Below are 11,845 nucleotides of genomic sequence, written 5' to 3'. Positions count from 1 at the left end.
ATTGCCTTTAAGGAGAATATACACTGTTGTATATGCTCTATGTGTTTGTAAACTTAGGTGGAGAACATAAGCTACTTAAGATGATATATAAATTGAACAAGTGAAAACCACTTTAGAAGGTAAAATATCAACCAGTGGGAATCAGTAGCTCAACATCAAAAGGGTCTCTCAACTCTGGGAAACACAGAAAAGAAAAGTACTGTTACTTTCCTTTTTTGGTCTAACCCTTGGTAATAAGGACTGCTGACAGTTTACTTCAGCAGTGAGACAGAGGGAGGTAAAAATTTCAGTAAGTCCATAAAGTGAACGACATGAATTTACCCAGATAATGCCCAGCACTTTAAGAATACTTTATAATATGAGGTGGTCATATGTTAATTAGCTCCATCGTAGTGATTATTTCACAACGTATGCAGAAATCAAAATATTTGCATACCTTAAATACATACAGTTTTTGTTTGTCAGTTATACCTCGGTAAAGCTGGGGAGAAAAAGAACACATTTTACACCCCAATATAACTGGGTATGTGAACCATAGGTCAGATCTACCTGCCCTGCCGTGGCCGTCCTTGCTTACTCACTTTTGCTGTGAATTGCCTTCATTTTTTCACTAGCAAATGCGAATGGATTTTTTTTTTCTCTAAATGTTTCCATAAACCTCTAAAACCATCATTTTTCAGTTGAGTTTGGTCGTTGGTTTTGATTTACAAGGGCTTGGAAAGTTTTAGCCTGCGAATCAACGACTATTTCGTGCAGTTGATCGGTAACTACTTCCTGAGATCGCTGCCCAGCATTGCCACGCAAAACGTGTGCTGTTGACATTCACAACAGGGTGATTTGTTTGCCCAGCTCCCTGGATCTCTGCCCAGCTCCAGTTTGGGTGCCTGGGCAGATCCAATGCTTGTTTGAATATCTTTCATCTAGGATTGCATCTGTTCATTCTTTCAAATAATCCAACAAAGATCTGGTTACAGATGACTGTGTCTTGCAACCCTAAAAAAGTTGGAGTACTGCGATTGTTCTATGGGCTTTTCAAGTAGCTCAGATGGTAAAGAATCTGCTTGCAATGTGGGAGATTTGGGCTCGAGCCCTGAGCCGGGAAGATCCCCTGGAGATTTGTAATGATGAAACCCTCCACTGAGCGTAACTAGATATGAAGGTACTATGATAAATCACTAGAGGGGGCAAGAGAATTCGTTGAGCATCTCCACCATGTGTCAAGCACCACTTGGAACCTTCCATATGTAATTTCATGTGAGTGACTGAGGAAGGTCAGTCTCTAATACCAATGACTTATGGTGTCAGAGAATTAGGCTAGAGTTTGAAGGAATTTTGAAGGTCAGTGCTCTGTTCAAGGCAAGTTAAAGAAGTTTTTCTGTGGCAGCAGCTGTAAAAACAGGGTTTCATCAAGTGTAGAGTAAGATAACTTCACCTACATATGTAAGGATGCATCATGAGTTATGTATGAGCCAATCAGTTAACCCTTTAGTAACTGGTCTTTTTCTGCCTGGAATATTACATCTGGTATGGGGCTTCCCAGGTGGCATTAGTGGTAAAGAACCTGCCTGCCAATGCAGGAGACATAAGAGATGTGTTTTATGTCCCTGGGTCAGGAAGATCCCCTGAAGAAAGAAATGGCAACCCACTCCAGTATTCTTGCCTGGGAAATCCCTTGAACAGAGGAGCCTGGAGGGCTACAGTCCATGGAGTGGCAAAGAGTCGGACACAAGTGAGTGACTAGCACTTGCTCATCCTTACTTTAAATGACGACATATTATAATTTTTAAAGTCCATGAAAATCTTACATCCTTAGATACATAACCTCTCCTTACATAGAACAAATGTAATAAAAATATGCATCTTGGTTTGAACTTAACCTCAGACAAAACTCTAAGCTCCTTGACTATTGCAATAAAATAATGACCCAGACGTTTATTTGATGAATAACTAAGTTCTGAGTGCCTACTACATGTCAGACACTGGGTGTACAATGTCAAGAGTGTGATTGTTCCTGCACCCATGACCCCTAATAAGCAATAAGGGCTTATTATCCAGACTGTATGACCTGTGTCTACAAGTAATGAACATTCATGGAGGGCCTTCCAGCTTCATTACCTCATTGAAGTCCTTCCAATATGTCAGGGAGGGAGATATTATTATCCCAAGGTGATAAATGAGAAAACCAGGATTCAGGCAAGTTAAGGTGCTCAGTCATGATGCTAGAAAATAGCAGGAAGGTATTAGCACCCGCCTGCTTCTCTGATCCCAAAACTAAGATCTGAAACACATACAGCTTCAATACCAAGACAATGAGTCCCAAAAGGCACCTCCGCCATCAACAGTTTGTCCCATCCAAGCACATACCTATAAGTCAGTGAGGACTGTCTCCAGCTAAAGTCTGCTCTGATGAAGTCAGTTCAAGACCAGACAGAGGAAGAAACAGCCACGTCTTACAGCCTGTGGAAACGACTAAGGATAGGTGTTGAACAAGTAATTCTATGTGTCTTAAATAATGACCATGAATCAGAATAATTAACCTATAAGACAGGGGTGAGGGGGGAGGGAGACCTACATCTGTGGTCATTAGAACAATGAGTTTCAAATTAAAGTAATTATCTCTAATTCTGTGTTATCACTCCTTTAGAATAGAATATTCCACTAACACAGCCTCTCTTTACACAGTCTCCCACAGCCTATCATTCCTGGAAAACACAGATTACAGAGGAAGCCTTTACAAAGGGCTGCTAGAAAGTCTGGACTTTCTCTCTCTCTTTTTATTGAAGTATAGCTGATTTATAATATTATGTTAATTTCTACTGTACAGCACAGTGATATATAGCCAAAAAGCTTGTTCAGCTTTTTCCAGTACATGTTATGGAAAAACTCAAATGAACTTTTTGGCCAACCACATATATGCGTTCTTTTTCATATTCTTTTCCGTTACAGTTTATCACAGAACATGGATACAGTAAGACCTTGCTGTTCATCCCTTCTGTATATAATAGCTAACATCTGCTAATCCCAGACTCCCAATCCATCCCTCCCCCCCCACACCCTCGGCAACCAGGAGTCTGTTCTCAGCGTCTGTGAGTCTGTTTCTGGTTCATCGGTGAGATCAGCTGTGTCTTATTTCGGACGTCACGTGTAAGTGGTGTCACACGATGTTTGTCTGCTCCTGACTCACTGCACCTGGTGTGACCGTCTCCAGGTCTATCCCTGTCGCTGCAGACGGCGTCATTTCGCTCCCACACGGCTGAGTAGTACTCCATCGTGTATCTGCGCCGCACCTTCTTTCCTGGACTCTCTTCCTCTTCCTTACTCTCCCTGAGCACCTTACAGAGCCCTTGAAGCGCTGTGAAACTGCGCGAGTTCACAGTTTGTGAATGTGATATGCAAAATCCACAGGGAATGGTTTTCATAGCTTGCCCCAGTCCACTCCCAGCAAACGGACTGAGAAGTTTCAACACCCTATGGTCTCAAGTGTTAGTGAGTGTGAAGTAAGCAAAGTGTAGCTGAGAGAGAGGGTATTGCAAACACCATCTCCCTGACTCTGTGACCTGCCCAGCCTGACTGCAGCGTCCAGGAAACTCACCGGGCGTTGTCACCAGCGTGATTGTCTTCCTGTGGCATATCAGACAGAACCTAACTAATGAACAAATTCTCTCCCCTCTTCCTTATCTCCCTGGTTTCTTCTCGTCTTTTTAATGAGGTTTTTCAGAATGGTTTTTTAAAACATTTATTTATTGGGCTGCACTGGGTCTCGGGTGCAGCATGCAGGAACTTCTATCTTATCACAGCATGCAAACCCTTAGTTACAACACGCGAGATCTGGTTCCCTGACCAGGGACCACACCTGGGTTTCTTGCATTGGGACCGTGCAGTCTTAGCCGCTGGGCCACCAGAAAGTCCCCGGCTCCTTCTCTGTCTCTGTCTTCCTCGTCTCTCATTCCCTGTCTTTCAGTGAGCCCCGCCCTAACCTTGTTGGGCTCTCGCTCTCTCTCTCTCTCAGAGTTAGGCTATTTCAGAGGAATGATGCACTTGCACAACTCACCAGATATTACCTATCATCATTATAGCAACACTGACTCTTTTTCAAAGCATGATTCATATCTGAAGGAAAATACATCCTTAGAGGACTTCTGAGGTCATTGAATTTCCATAGAATGTTCTCTTCCTCTTTATGAAATTTCAGGACAGTACACTCAGTGTTCTATCAAAAATCATCCCCAAGCCATGACTGAATGAGCATCAGAATTTGAGGAGTAAATAATACTGTCTGCATTGTATCAATAAAGAAAACCTTATCCCACTACAAAAGAAAACCCTAAAATTCTGTGGAATGTTAAAGTGGTGAAATCTTACCTATAAAGCAGAGAATCAGAGACTCTAAAGGAACTTAGAGTGGCATGCTGCTGCTGCTGCTAAGTCGCTTCAGGCGTGTCCAACTCTGTGTGACCCCCATAGACAGCAGCCCACCAGGCTCCCCCATCCCTGGGATTCTCCAGGCAAGAACACTGGAGTGGGTTGCCATTTCCTTCTCCAATGCATGAAAGTGAAAAGCGAAAGTGAAATCGTTCAGTCTTGTCCGACTCTTAGTGACCCCATGGACTGCAGCCTACCAGGCTCCTCTGTCCATGGGATTTTCCAGGCAAGGGTACATATAACTTGATAATATGAAATTGAGTTGTCAGAATTAACTCACAGAGTAATAATAATATAACTAGGAATATAACTGTAAAAGTGACAAACATTTTGAATTAGAGAGATGATAAGAAATTTGGGGCAGTAGACTATAAATGAATTTTAAATATTACATGTCATTTGAGAATGCTAAAGATATTTAGTAATATAAATAATATATAAATAAAAACAAAGCTAATTGTAAGCCCACCGACACTTACACTTCCTTTTTTCCATATTCTCTCTTTTTACATAGTTGACCTCACACTACATTTGTAGTTTTGCATTTTTTTCATTTAATACTACAAAGAAAATATTTCTCCGTATTATAAAATTCTGTTTATAAAAATCACTTTTCATGGTTATGTGAACCTGCCATAAACTAGTCACCTCTTCCCTTACTAATCGGGCTTCCCTTGTGACTCAGCTGGTGAAGAATCCACATGCAATGCGGAAGACCCAGGCTTGATCCCCTGGATAAGGGAAAGGTGACCCACTGCAGTATTCTGGCCTGGAGAATCCCATGGCCTGTGTAGTCCATGGGGTCACAAAGAGTTGGACACGACTGAGCAACTTTCACTCCCTTACTAATTAAACATTTCGGAGGTTTCCAATTTCTATAAATAGTGCTATTAAAAATCTCTAGTGGACTTCCCTGGTGGTCCAGTGGTCGGGAATCTGCCCGCCAATGCAGGGGACAAGGGTTCAATCCCTGCTCCGGGAATATCCCTCCGTACCCCGGGACAACTGAGCCCACTCGGCGCAACCCTTGTGCCGGTGCTCCCGAGCTGGTGCTCCCAACGAGAGGAGCCGCCGCAGCGAGAAGCCCACGCCCCTGGAGCAGAGCCGCCTAGCTCTGCAGGTAGAGACCCCGGAGTGCAGCAACCAAGACCCAGCGCAGCCAATAAATAAACAGAAATTCTTTTTTTTAATCTTTGGTTTCAGCCTTTTTTATTGGAATCTCAGATACTTTCTTTAGCAGAGAGATCTAGGTGTTTAATTAATGGCTAACACTCGAACATTTTGGGGTTTGACCACATCAGGTCAAATGTTCTCCACTAGTGCAGAGAAGGGGTTGCCTTTCCACTGTGACTTACTAACCAGTTTTTCCTCCTCTAAAACCTGGAAACCAAACCTTCACCCTCCTAAGAAAGGCATGAAACGGCCAGCACTCTCCACAGCGCTTCTCCGTTAATCACTTCAGTGCAGGACTCTGTGGGTGGCTGTTCAGAGTCTGTGATTCTCTCAAGTCAGCTTTGGAGCCTCCTTCAACTAATCTCTCTGGGGCAGGGACAGGGAGTGACCATCTAACTTTCTGAGTATTCTTAAGGGAACACCTTTATCATATTCTTCCCTGTAAATCCTGTTGTAATTCTCCGTGTCCAGGTATTGAATTTTTCCTGTGACCCAGCAATGACTTACCTGTGCTATGCCAATAGGATATGCTATTGCAAAACTTAGAAGACAAATCTCAGAAATGTGATTTAGGTGGTTATATTAGAGATCAAAATCAAAACCACAATAAGGTACCACCTCACAGCAGTCAGAATGGCCATCATCAAAAAGTCTACAGATGAAACATGCTGGAAAGGGTATGGATAAAAGAGAACCCTCTACACTGTTGGTGAGACGTAAATTGGTACAGCCACCATGGAAAACAATATAGAGGTTCCTTAAAAAACTGAAAATAGAACTACCATATGAACTGACAATCCCACTCTTGGGCATATATCCAGAAAAAATCTAAACTCTGAAGAGATACAGGCACCCCAATTTCATAGCAACACTATTTACAGTAACCAAAGTATGCAAGCAGCCTAAATGTTGAATGGATAAAGAAGGTGTGATATATATGTACAATGGTATATTACTCAGCCATAAAAAAATGAAATAATGCTTTTCTGCAGTGACATAGATTAGCCTAGACATTATAATACTAAGTGAAGAAAGTCAAAGTCAAATATCATATGATATCATTTATATGTAGAATCCAAAAACAAAATGATTCAATAAACTTATTTATAAAACAGAAATAAACTCACAAACACAGAAAACAAATTTATGGTTACCAAAGGGAGAATCAGGGGAGACAGAAATGGTCAGTGTGGAGTTAAAATATACGCGCTACTGTCTATAAAATAAACTAACAAGGACTTGCTGGCGCCAGTGTAAAGTATCCTCCTGACAAAGCAGAGACCCAAGAGATGTGGGTTTGATCCCTGGATCAGGAAGATTCCCTGGAGAAAGAAATGGCAACCCACCCCAGTATTCCTGCCTGGGAAATCCCATAAACTGAGGAGCCTGGCAGGCCACAGGCCATGGGGTGGCAAATAGAGACGACTACTGACTAATCGGCAGCAGCAATGATCATAAAGCGGAGACAAGGCCGGGAGAGAGGAAACGACTGCGAATGTGAGATCTCAGTTCTCTTTTTCAAAGACAGAACAAGTGGTGTCTCAGCCGACCCGGGCAGGGGTCCTTAGGTTAAACGCTGACCAGAAATAAAGGGGGGAATTTCAAGGATAATTCATTCCTATGCAACTTCATCCAGTTACCTTGGACTTTTGAGGAAAGAGTAAAGAACTAGGTACCAAGTCAGGGGATTTGCCTCGTTTAATTTGCCACAACTGAACTTCTGCTTCAGATAGTATGAGGTTCCCAGGCACCTAGTGAAGCTAAGGGAACGTGGTTATGGATAGAACACCAAGAACAGAAAATATATGTTCCAGTCCAATTTAATAATTATGCTCAGGGACTTCCCTGGTGGTCCCGTGGTTAAGAAGCTGCCTTCTAATGCAGGGGACACAGGTTCGATCCCTGTTTGGGGGACTAAGATCCCACTTGTTGCAGGCCAACTGCATGGCACGACTGTAGAACCTGAGTATCACAATGAAAACCAGCACAGCCAAAAAAAATTAAAATAAATTTAAAAAAACAGTAATTTTAAAAGGTATACATCTCAAAAAAAATCCTTAGAAAATCTATGGCTCATACATCCACTGTCCTTCCATTCCTCGCCTTTGAACTCACTCCTAGGGCTCCCATCATACCAATTAGATCTTTTCTTATTATAATTAAATCCACAGCATTCATTTTCCTTCTTGTATGCATTTGTTCATCATATTAGGATTAAGTTGTTGCCATGTTCCAGTAGTGATAAAATTAATACTTGCCCTTTTAAAGCACTTGTTTATCCACCTAAGAGATTAATTTATTTTCAAGGACAATTTAAAAATGTATCAGCTATTTCTGCACCATTTGTTGAAGAACTATTTTTTCTCCATTGAACTGTCTTATGCTCTTGTAAAAAGAAAAAAAATCAATTGACCATAAACGTAAGAGTCTATTTCTAGAGTCTCAATTCTACTTCATTGATCTATCTGTCTACCTTAATGTCAGTAGTTCACCATCTTGATTACGCAAACAAAAGAATAAAGTTGGACTCTACCTAATATCATACACAAAAATTAACTCAAAATTGATGTAAAAGTTAAAACTAAAAAATTTTTAGAGAAAAAAACATAAAGGTAAATCTTTGTGACTTTGGGTCAGACGATGATTTCTTAGATATGACACCAAAAACACAGCATCAAAAGAAAAAATTGCTAAGTTGGAATTTATCAAAATTTAAAAATTTGGAATGACAAAAGACACCAAGAAGAAGCTAAAAAAACCACCAACTAAATGGAAGATATTTTCAAGTCTCATGTCAGATAAGGAACTTGTATCCAGGATATTCAGAACTTGCAGTTCAACAATTAAAACATAAATAAATAAATTTTCAAATGGGCAGATAACTTCAAAAGGAATTTCTCCAGAGGAGATTTTCAAATGGCCAATAATCATATTATTAGTCAGTAGGGAGACGCACAGCAAAACCCAAGGACATACTGACTCACCCTCTAGGATGGTTATAATCAAAACGAGAGACAATAACAGGTGTTGCTGAAGATGTGGAAAAATTGGAACCCTCATACATAACTGACAGGAATGCAAAATGATGCAGCCAATTTGGAAAAAAGACTGGCGGTTCTTCAAAATCCTAAACATAGAGTCACCATAGGATCCAGCAAGTTCATGCCTAGATATACACTCAAGAGAAATGGAAACAGGTACACACAAAACCTCATATTGAAATGGTGATGGCAGTATTATTTATAACAGCCAACAGGGGTGAACAACTCAAATGTCCACCAGCTGATGAATGGAGAAACAAACGAGGTTTACCCATGCAACGGAATTTTATTAGACCTTACAAAATAATGAGCTATCAACACATACTGCACCATAGAAAATACGGAAAACATAATGCTACACAGAGAAAGTCGCAAAGAGCTATGCACTGTGTGATTCCACCTACAGGAAACGTCCACCATAGGCCCGTCCTAAGAACCGGCCTGCCAGTGCAGGACCTAAGAGACAGTTTCCATCCCCGGGTCGGGCAGATCCCCTGGAGGAGGGCATGGCAACCCATTCTAGAATCCATGGACAGAGGAGCCTGGTGGACCAGCCTATGGGGTCGCAGAGTCAGACACGACTGAGTATGCATGAGCGCCAAGCACATGCTTTAAAAAGGTGATTTTTTTTTTTAAATGAGTGAATTTGATCACCTGTGAATTACATCTCTATAAAGCTGTTTTTAAAAGGTATTTGAAATATTGCTTTCAGCAGATCAACACTTCCAACAGAAGTCCAAGTGCTTGAGATCTTTTCATTCTTCCATGTCTTTTTTCCATGTTGCTTTTATACAAAGTACCCTTCAGTAAGCAGTCATTAAACAGCTCTGTACAATAAAAGGATGCTTTTAGAAATAAAGACAGACCTAAAGCTGACATCTGCTGGAACTTCCGTTATTCATCAGAAAAGCACCACCACAGCCCACATTTCATTACACTTCCCACCTGTTCTCATTCCCTTCTCTTCCGCCAAATGTGCTCCTCCTGGACTTAACCTCACCTCAAAGTACACAAACCTAATGCTACTTTTAAATAACAGTGATAAAATACTTCTAAAGATTAGTCATTAGATATAAATTCATAGATATGACCTATTCTCTTGGGAATGTTTTAACCCAGACCCAGGGGGTTTCCATTTAATATCTAATTTGTATAATGTTATGGGAATCCCTGACGGCTCAGTGGGTGAAGAACAAAACTGCAATGCAGAAGACACAGGAGATGCAGGTTCGATCCCTGGATTGGCAAGATCCCCTGCAGAAGATAATGGCGAACCACTCCAGTCTTCTTGCCTGGAAAATCCAATGGATAGAGGAGCCTGAGGGCTACAGTCCATAGGATCACAAAGAGCCAGACACGACTGAGCAACTAAGCACACACACACGTGGCTCAGTCGTGCCCAGCTCTTTGCGACCCCGTGGGTTGTAGCCCACCAGGCTCCTCGTTCCGTGGGATTTTCCAGGCATGAATACTGGAGTGGGTTGCTGTTTCCTTCTCCAAAGTACACACACAGAGAATTCATATAATGCTAGGCCTTTATAGTTTGTACTTGCCTCTTTAGAAACTCAGAGCTTTATGGGTTTGTTTTATTCTCCCAGGTTTCCCATAACAAATTACTGGGCACAGAAGAGTAGTCATACCATCCATCCACATTCCTATTGAATTTAGAAATATGGGTGTAGAACTCAGTCATTCAAACTACCCTCCAAGCCTGTGACTGTCCCGCTCTGTCACACCCGCCGTCCCATCGTCCGCAGGACGCCGCCCTGCCTCTACTGTTCCCCCGTGGCCGCACCTGAACCCTGCTCATCTGTACACTCAGTCTGTCCAAACAGAGGACAGAACACCCGCGGTGGGTCGAGTCAGCACAGGGCTCTGAGGACACAGGAGACTGGAAGACTGTCCCTCCCGGGGGGACACACAGTCTAGCAGGAAAGACTCAGTGCGCTGGATGTCAGCGTGCAAACTTCCACCAACGTCCCCAGAGCTGCTGATGAATTAACTCCTTCTCCTTCCATTGGAATTGCTTCTCTTACCATCCAATTAGTTTCAACATATAATAAAGTTAAACATTGATAAAATACAAGTAATAATAGTACCAACTCTACAGAATTGTTTTACAGGTTGAATAAACTGTGTGTACATGGTATACCCCACGCAGGATGTAGTGCATCACATCAGATCAGATCAGATCAGTCGCTCAGTCGTGTCCGACTCTTTTCGACCCCACGAATTGCAGCACGCCAGGCCTCCCTGTCCATCACCAACTCCCGGAGTTCACTCAGACTCACGTCCATCGAGTCAGTGATGCCATCCAGCCATCTCATCCTCTGTCGTCCCCTTCTCCTCCTGCCCCCAATCCCTCCCAGCATCAGAGTCTTTTCCAGTGAGTCAACTCTTCGCATGAGGTGGCCACAGAACTGGAGTTTCAGCTTTAGCATCATTCCTTCCAAATAAATCCCAGGTCTGATCTCCTTTAGAATGGACTGGTTGGATCTCCTTGCAGTCCAAGGGACTCTCAAGAGTCTTCTCCAACACCACAGTTCAAAAGCATCAATTCTTTGCCACTCAGCCTTCTTTACAGTCCAACTCTCACATCCATACATGACCACAGGAAAAACCATAGCCTTGACTAGACGGACCTTTGTTGGCAAAGTAATGTCTCTGCTTTTGAATATGCTATCTAGGTTGGTCATAACTTTCCTTCCAAGGAGTAAGCTTGGAAGGAAAGTTATGTAAGCTTTTAATTTCATGGCTGCAGTCACCATCTGCAGTGATTTTGGAGCCCAGAAAAATAAAGTCTGACACTGTTTCCACTGTTTCCCCATCTATTTCCCATGAAGTGGTGGGACCAGATGCCATGATCTTCACTTTCTAAATGTTGAGCTTTAAGCCAACTTTTTCACTCTCCACTTTCACTTTCATCAAGAGGCTTTTGAGTTCCTCTTCACTTTCTGCCATAAGGGTGGTGTCATCTGCATAGCTGAGGTTATTGAGATTTCTCCCTGCAATCTTGATTCCAGCTTGTGTTTCTTCCAGTCCAGCGTTTCTCATGATGTACTCTGCATATAAGTTAAATAAACAGGGTGACAATATACAGCCTTGACGTACTCCTTTTCCTATTTGGAACCAGTCTGTTGTTCCATGTCCAGTTCTAACTGTTGCTTCCTCACCTGCACACAAATTTCTCAAGAGGCAGATCAGGTGGT

This window comes from Bos indicus, chromosome 24 (genome assembly GCF_029378745.1).
Source record: "Bos indicus isolate NIAB-ARS_2022 breed Sahiwal x Tharparkar chromosome 24, NIAB-ARS_B.indTharparkar_mat_pri_1.0, whole genome shotgun sequence".
Lineage (NCBI taxonomy): Eukaryota > Metazoa > Chordata > Mammalia > Artiodactyla > Bovidae > Bos > Bos indicus.
Note: the sequence above shows the minus strand (reverse complement) of the source record.